Here is a 6770-nt window from a genome sequence, read left to right on the forward strand (position 1 = left end):
AAAACTATAATTATTAGATATATTTGTTTCAGAATTAACTGAATAACTTGTTAAAAAAATTCTGACTCCCATCCTCTTAAAAAAATAAAAAAGAATCTCTTAGTGTCCCAGATTTTTACATTTATTTTTTATTTTTGTTTTCACCCAGTGGCACTCAGAGTTTACTCTTGGCTCTGTCTAAGGGAACATTCCTGGTGGGATCACTTGGGGGGGGGATCATATGGGGTGCCTATATTAAACTTCAGTCAGCCATATGCAAGGCAAGTGACCTGCTGTGCTTAAATCACTTATGTCCCAGATTTACATTTTTGGGGGGTAGGGGCCACATTGACTGAGCTCAGAGGTTACTTTTTGACTGTGCTCAGGTACTTTTGGCAGGCTCGGGAGACCATATGGGATGCCAAGAATTGAACCTGGATAGGCCGTGTGTAAAGTAAAGGCCCTACCCACTGTGGTATCTCTCCAGCCCCACAGTTTTACATTTTATTTATTTATTTATTCATTTATTTATTGGTTTTTCGAGCCACACCCATTTGATGCTCAGGGGTTACTCCTGGCTAAGTGCTCAGAAATTGCCCTTGGCTTGGGGGGAACCATATGGGACTCTGGGGGATCTAACCGTGGTCCTTCCTTGGCTAGCGCTTGCAAGGCGCTACCTTACCTCTAGCGCCACCTCCCCGGCCCCTATTTATTTATTTTATTTATTTATTTATTTTTGTTTTTGGGTCACACCCGGCGGTGCTCAGGGGTTACTCCTGGCTGTCTGCTCAGAAATAGCTCCTGGCAGGCACGGGGGACCATATGGGACACCGGGATTCGAACCAATCACCTTTGGTCCTGGATCGGCTGCTTGCAAGGCAAACGCCGCTGTGCTATCTCTCCGAGTCCTATTTATTAATTTTTTTTTTTTTTTTTGGTTTTTGGGCCACACCCTGTGACGCTCAGGGGTTACTGCTGGCTATGCGCTCAGAAGTTGCTCCTGGCTTCTTGGGGGACCATATGGGACGCCGGGGGATCGAACCGCGGTCCGTCCTAGGCTAGCGCAGGCAAGGCAGGCACCTTACCTCCAGCGCCACCGCCCGGCCCCATATTTATTAATTTTTTAATTCTTAAAACTTTATTGAGTGATTGATTGGTTGGTTCTTGGGCCACACCCAGTGGTGCTCAGGGGTTACTTCTGGCTCTGCATTCAGAAATCGCCCCTGGCAGGCTGGGGGACCATATGGGATTCTGGGAATCAAACCAGGTCCCTCCAGGTAGTCTGCACGCAAGGCAAACACCCATCGCTGTGTTCTCTGGCCCAGATTTACATTTTTAATTGAATTACCAAAGCAGTTTCATATACCCTAATGTTTTACGATGAGTGCATTAAACATTAGTCAGGGGACCACGACTGCTAATGTGTTAAATTTTGTGGACTTAGTCCACCACATTATCCTTACTCCCAGCACAATACCTGGGCTAAAGTACACAGCAATTACTAGACTAAAAAAAAATGCATGAAAACCATATGGCAATTGGTTTTGATTCAGTCTCAGGGGCCTTGCTCCTGTTAGGTTAGGACAATGGTTCTCAAAAATACAGTTGTTTTGCTGTTTGTTTTGTTTTGTTTTGTTTTGGAGTCATACTAGTGGTGCTTAGGGCTTACTCCTGGCTCACTCAGTCCCCTAGTTCTCAAAATATTTTTGTTTCATGAATAAAAAAAATCCCGATAACTTGCCTTAGAAAATCCTGGAAACACAAGTCTGTTCAAACCCCAAAACTCTATTATAGTATTGATGCATTATAGTAGTATTATAGTATTGATAATACTCTAGCCTTTTTAATACTAAAAACTGCCTCTGCATATTTATAAAAAAAATAACAGGAATGGTAAGAGGAAAAATAAAGCAAAATAGTGTTTTTATGAAACTAACTTTGTCCTTCTGGACTTCCTGAAAGAAGTGCCCTTGGTAACTCTGCTGGTAAGCAGGTATTTGGAGGGGCAGTCTTGCGCAGCAGTTGAGGATTTGAATTCTAGAGTAAGAACTATTGGATAAGAATTAGTTCTTTTACTACCTGCTATGAGATTCATCCGTGAGACTTAACCTAATCTTTCTGTGTTTCATTTTATTTTATTTTATTTTATTGGTTTTGGGGTCACACCTGGCAGCGCTCAGGGGTTACTCCTGGCTCTACACTCAGAAATCGCCCCCAGCAGGCTCAGGGGACCTGTGGGATGCCTGGATTCGAACCACCTTCCTTCTGCATACAAGGTAAATGCCTTACCTCTATGCTATCTCTCCGGCCCCTTCATTTTATTCTTATCTAAAGAAAAGAAAAAAAAGATACCATTTCTGCTTTCTGTCATTTTTTTGAGGGGGTGGAGTTTGAGCCACATCCAGTGACGCTCTGGGGTTACTCCTAGCTATGCGCTCAGAAATCGCTCCTGGCATGGGGGACTATATGGGACACTGGGGATCCAGCCGTGGTCTGTCCTGGGTCAGCCTCGAGCAAGGCAAATGCCCTACAGCTTCGCTATCACACAGGTCCCATGCTTTCTGTAATGTTTTGAGGAGTATTTGATGTAAAACACTATAAAGTGACTTAAGACAATGCCAAGCCCACAGCAAACCTGACAAAAATTGTTGTAAATATTATGAGAACTTGGGGTTGGAGCCATAGCACTGTGGGTAGGGTGTTTGCATTGCACACGACCGACCTGGGTTTGATTCCCGGCATCCCATAAAGTCGCATAAACCTGCCAGAAGTGATTTCTGAGGGCAGAGCCAGGAGTAACCCCTGAACACCACTGGTTGTAGCCCCAAAACAAAAATAGAGAGAAATAAAATTGTCATTATTATTATTTTTTTTTGGGGGGGGTTTTTGGGCCACACCCGGTAACGCTCAGGGGTTACTCCTGGCTATGTGCTCAGAAGTTGCTCCTGGCTTGGGGGACCATATGGGACACCGGGGGATCGAACCGCGGTCCGTCCAAGGCTAGCACAGGCAAGGCAGGCACCTTACCTTCAGCGCCACCGCCCGGCCCCAAAAATTGTCATTATTTTGACCTTTGTTATCTGTAATACAGCTGTAATCAAAGGTCACTGAGTAGTACCAATTTTCTAGTTTCTTTGCTGAGTTGTTGTTTGTTTGTGTTTTTGGGTCACAGTCAGTGATGCTGGGGTTACTTTTGGTTCTGAACTCAGGGATTACTGCTTGCAGTGCTCAGGAGTTTGCTAAAGTGGTAGAGTGCATGGCTTACATTTGGGTTTGATCTAGCACCACATAGATGGACACTGAAGACCACCAATATGGCCCCATGACAACCTACAAAAAACAACAAAAGAAATGTTGATGTGGGGGTGGGGGCGCAAAAAAAAAAAAAGAAATGTTGATGTGGGTCTGGAGTGATAGTAGAGTGGGTAGGATGTTTGCTCTGCATGCAACCAACCCAAGTTTGATCCCCTGTACCCCTTCCTCAACTTCCTGTTTCTCTAATCTCTTCTTTTAGAATGTAAATGCCCACCTGGATTACAGGGCCTTCCCTCACCCTGGTGGATGGGGTTCTGGAAAATAAAGAAAAAGTGCTGGCTTGAGAGAGAGAGAGAGAGAGAGAGAGAGAGAGAGAGAGAGAGAGAGAGAGAGAGAGAGAGAGAGAGAGAGAGAGAGAGAGAGAGAGAGAGAGAGAGAGAGAGAGAGAGAGAGAGAGAGAGAGAGAGCGCACCTGGCCGATAGGCAGCACAAGGCAGGAGTGAAAGTCCATGGCAGGTAGGTAGCACATGGCAGAGAAAGGCCATGAGAGAATAAAGCAAGCTGACTCCAATGAATATTTTTTCTGACTCATTGGTGTATTATTTCTCTACCACCACTTGCATCATCAGACTCATCCACCTGCAGGGTTTGAAACATGGTGCCTGGGGCAGCCTCACCCAACTCATGAATTATATTTTTATTTTACAATTCCCAGCATCTCATATGGTCTCCTGAGCCACCAGAAGTAATTCCTGAGTGCAGCTACAGCGTTAACCACTGATTATCACTGACTTTGGCCCAAAAACAAAAACACCTAAAACATTTTTTTTTAATGTTGATGTGACTGGCACAAAAAGTATGTTACTATTTTGTATTGCTTTCAGTATGACAAATGAGTATACTACACACCAAATAAATCATGTCTTCTATAATATTAAATATAATAATCACTATTTTTTGAAGTATAGGGTTTGGGTCTTACCTGGATAATCAAAGCATACTCATGTCTGTGCTCAGGGGTCACTCATGTTTTTGTTTTAGGGAAAATATGTGGTGCCAAGGATTGAACTGGAGTTGTCCAAGTATAATGTGAACATTTAACCTGTGTACTCTCTACAGCCTAATCTCTATAAGCCTAATAGTCTTCTTCTTCTTCTTCTTCTTCTTCTTCTTCTTCTTCTTCTTCTTCTTCTTCTTCTTCTTCTTCTTCTTCTTCTTCTTCTTCTTCTTCTTCTTCTTTTCTTCTTCTCCTCCTTTTCTTCTTCTTCTTCTTCCTCCTCCTTCTCCTCCTTCTTCTCCCTCTTCTTCTTCCTCCTCCTCTTCTTCTTCCACCTCCTCTTCCTTCTTCCTCTTCTTCTTCCTCTTCCTCCTCCTTCCTTCTTCTTCCTCCTCCTTCTTCCTTCTTCTTCTTCCTCTTCCTCATCCTTCTCTTCTTCTTCCTCCTCCTCCTTCCTTCTTCTTCTTCCTCCTCCTCCTCCTTCTTCTCCCTCCTCCTCCTTCTTCCTCTTCCTCCTCCTCCTTCTCTGCTTCTTCCTCCTCCTCCTTCTTTCTTCTTCTTCTTCCTCTTCTTCCTTTTCCTCCTCCTCCTTCTCTTCTTCTTCTTCCTCCTCCTCCTTCTTCCTCTTGTTCCTCTTTCTCCTCTTCCTCCTCCTCTTCTTCCTCTTGTTCCTCTTTCTCCTCTTCCTCCTCCTCCTCCTTCTTCTTCACCACACCCAGTGACACTCAGGGGTCACTTGTCTTGGGGGACCACATGGGATGCTGAAGGATAGAACCACGGTCTGTCCTAGGCTAGCAGATGCAAGACAGATGCCCTACTGCTTGTGCCACCGCTCTGGTCCCACCTTTTTGGCTTTTTAAACTTACAGCTCTTTGGTTCAACATGATGTTGTTTGCTTGGGCTTTGGTTGAAGGACCCTGGCTTCTGTTTATGCTAATTACATTAGTGATAGCTTTTCTTTTCTTTTCCTTTTTTTTGGGGGGGGCCACACCCATTTAATTCTCAGAGGTTACTCCTGGCTAAGTGCTCAGAAATTGCCCCTGGCTTGGGAGGACCATATGGGATGCCAGGGGATCGAACCAAGGTCCTTCCTTGGCTGGCGCTTGCAAGGCAGACACCTTACCTCTAGCACCACCTCTCCGGCCCCTTTTCTTTTGTGTGTGTGTGGGGGTCACACCCGGCAGTGCTCAGGAGTCACTCCTGCTCTAGGCTCAGAAATCACCCCTGGCAGGCACAAGGGACCAGATGGGATGCTGGGATTCGAACCACCATCATCTACATCAGGGGTTTCAAACTCACGGCCCGCGGGCCATTTGCAGCCCTCTGTACAACATTTTGTGGCCCACAATCGGCCTTCAAATATCACAGTATTCACGATTATTCATTTACCGATTAATCACAATAAAAATCTCATTAGTAAGAAAAAAATCGCATTAAACATGTGCATACCCCGAGCAGTTCCGTTCGGGGTATGCAAATGTTTAATGCGATTTTTTTTCTTACTAATATGATTTTTTATTGCAAATATTCGGTAAGCGAAATCCCTTATGTGGCCCTGCCTCACCCCAACTTTGCCTCCTGCGGCCCCCAGGTAAATTGAGTTTGAGACCCCTAATCTACGTGAAAGGCAAACGGCTTACCTCCATGCTATCTCTCCAACCCCAGTGATAGCTTTTCTTATCCTTTCACTTTATATGTATTGTGAGAATCAAGAGATTCAAAATGAGGGGCTAGAGAGATAACACAGCTACAGGGCATTTGCCTTGCATGCAGCCGATCCAGGATAGGTGGATAGACAATGGTTTGAATCCCAACATCCTATATGGTCTCCTATGCCTACCAGGAGGGATTTCTGAGCGCAGATCTGAGTGCCACCGGGTCTGACTCAAAAACCAAAACCAAAAACCAACCAAACAAACAAAAGATTCAGAATGAGGATCAAAAAATTTGGACTGGGCCCAGAGAGATAGCACAGCGGCGTTTGCCTTGCAAGCAGCTGATCCAGGACCAAAGGTGGTTGGTTCGAATCCCGGTGTCCCATATGGTCCCCCGTGCCTGTCAGGAGCTATTTCTGAGCAGACAGCCAGGAGTAACCCCTGAGCACAGCTGGCTGTGACCCAAAAACCAAAAAAAAAAAAAAAAAAAAAAAAAAAAAATTTGGACTAAATTTTCTAGTGAGATTCAAAAGATTATGACTGAATTCTCTAGCATTGCATTAAAATTTGCTGAGGCACAGGCTAATAGCATTGATCTGAAAGTTTATGAAGCAATTTCTAATAATTTTCAAAGTCCAGTGAACCCAAATATCTTTGGGGTCACACCCGGCGGTGCTTAGGGGTTATTCCTGGCTTTATGCTCAGAAATTGCTCCTGGCAGGTACAGGGGACCATATGGGATGCCGGAATTTGAACCACTGTCCTTCTGCATGCAAGACAAACGCCCTACCTTCATACTATCTCTACAGCCTCGAGTGAACCCAAATATTAAGAAGGCATTCCCTAAAAAGAAGGCATCCCCTATGGTGCCACATAAGCAATTA

The sequence above is a fragment of the Suncus etruscus genome, chromosome 2 (assembly GCF_024139225.1).
Source record: "Suncus etruscus isolate mSunEtr1 chromosome 2, mSunEtr1.pri.cur, whole genome shotgun sequence".
Classification (NCBI taxonomy): Eukaryota; Metazoa; Chordata; class Mammalia; order Eulipotyphla; family Soricidae; genus Suncus; species Suncus etruscus.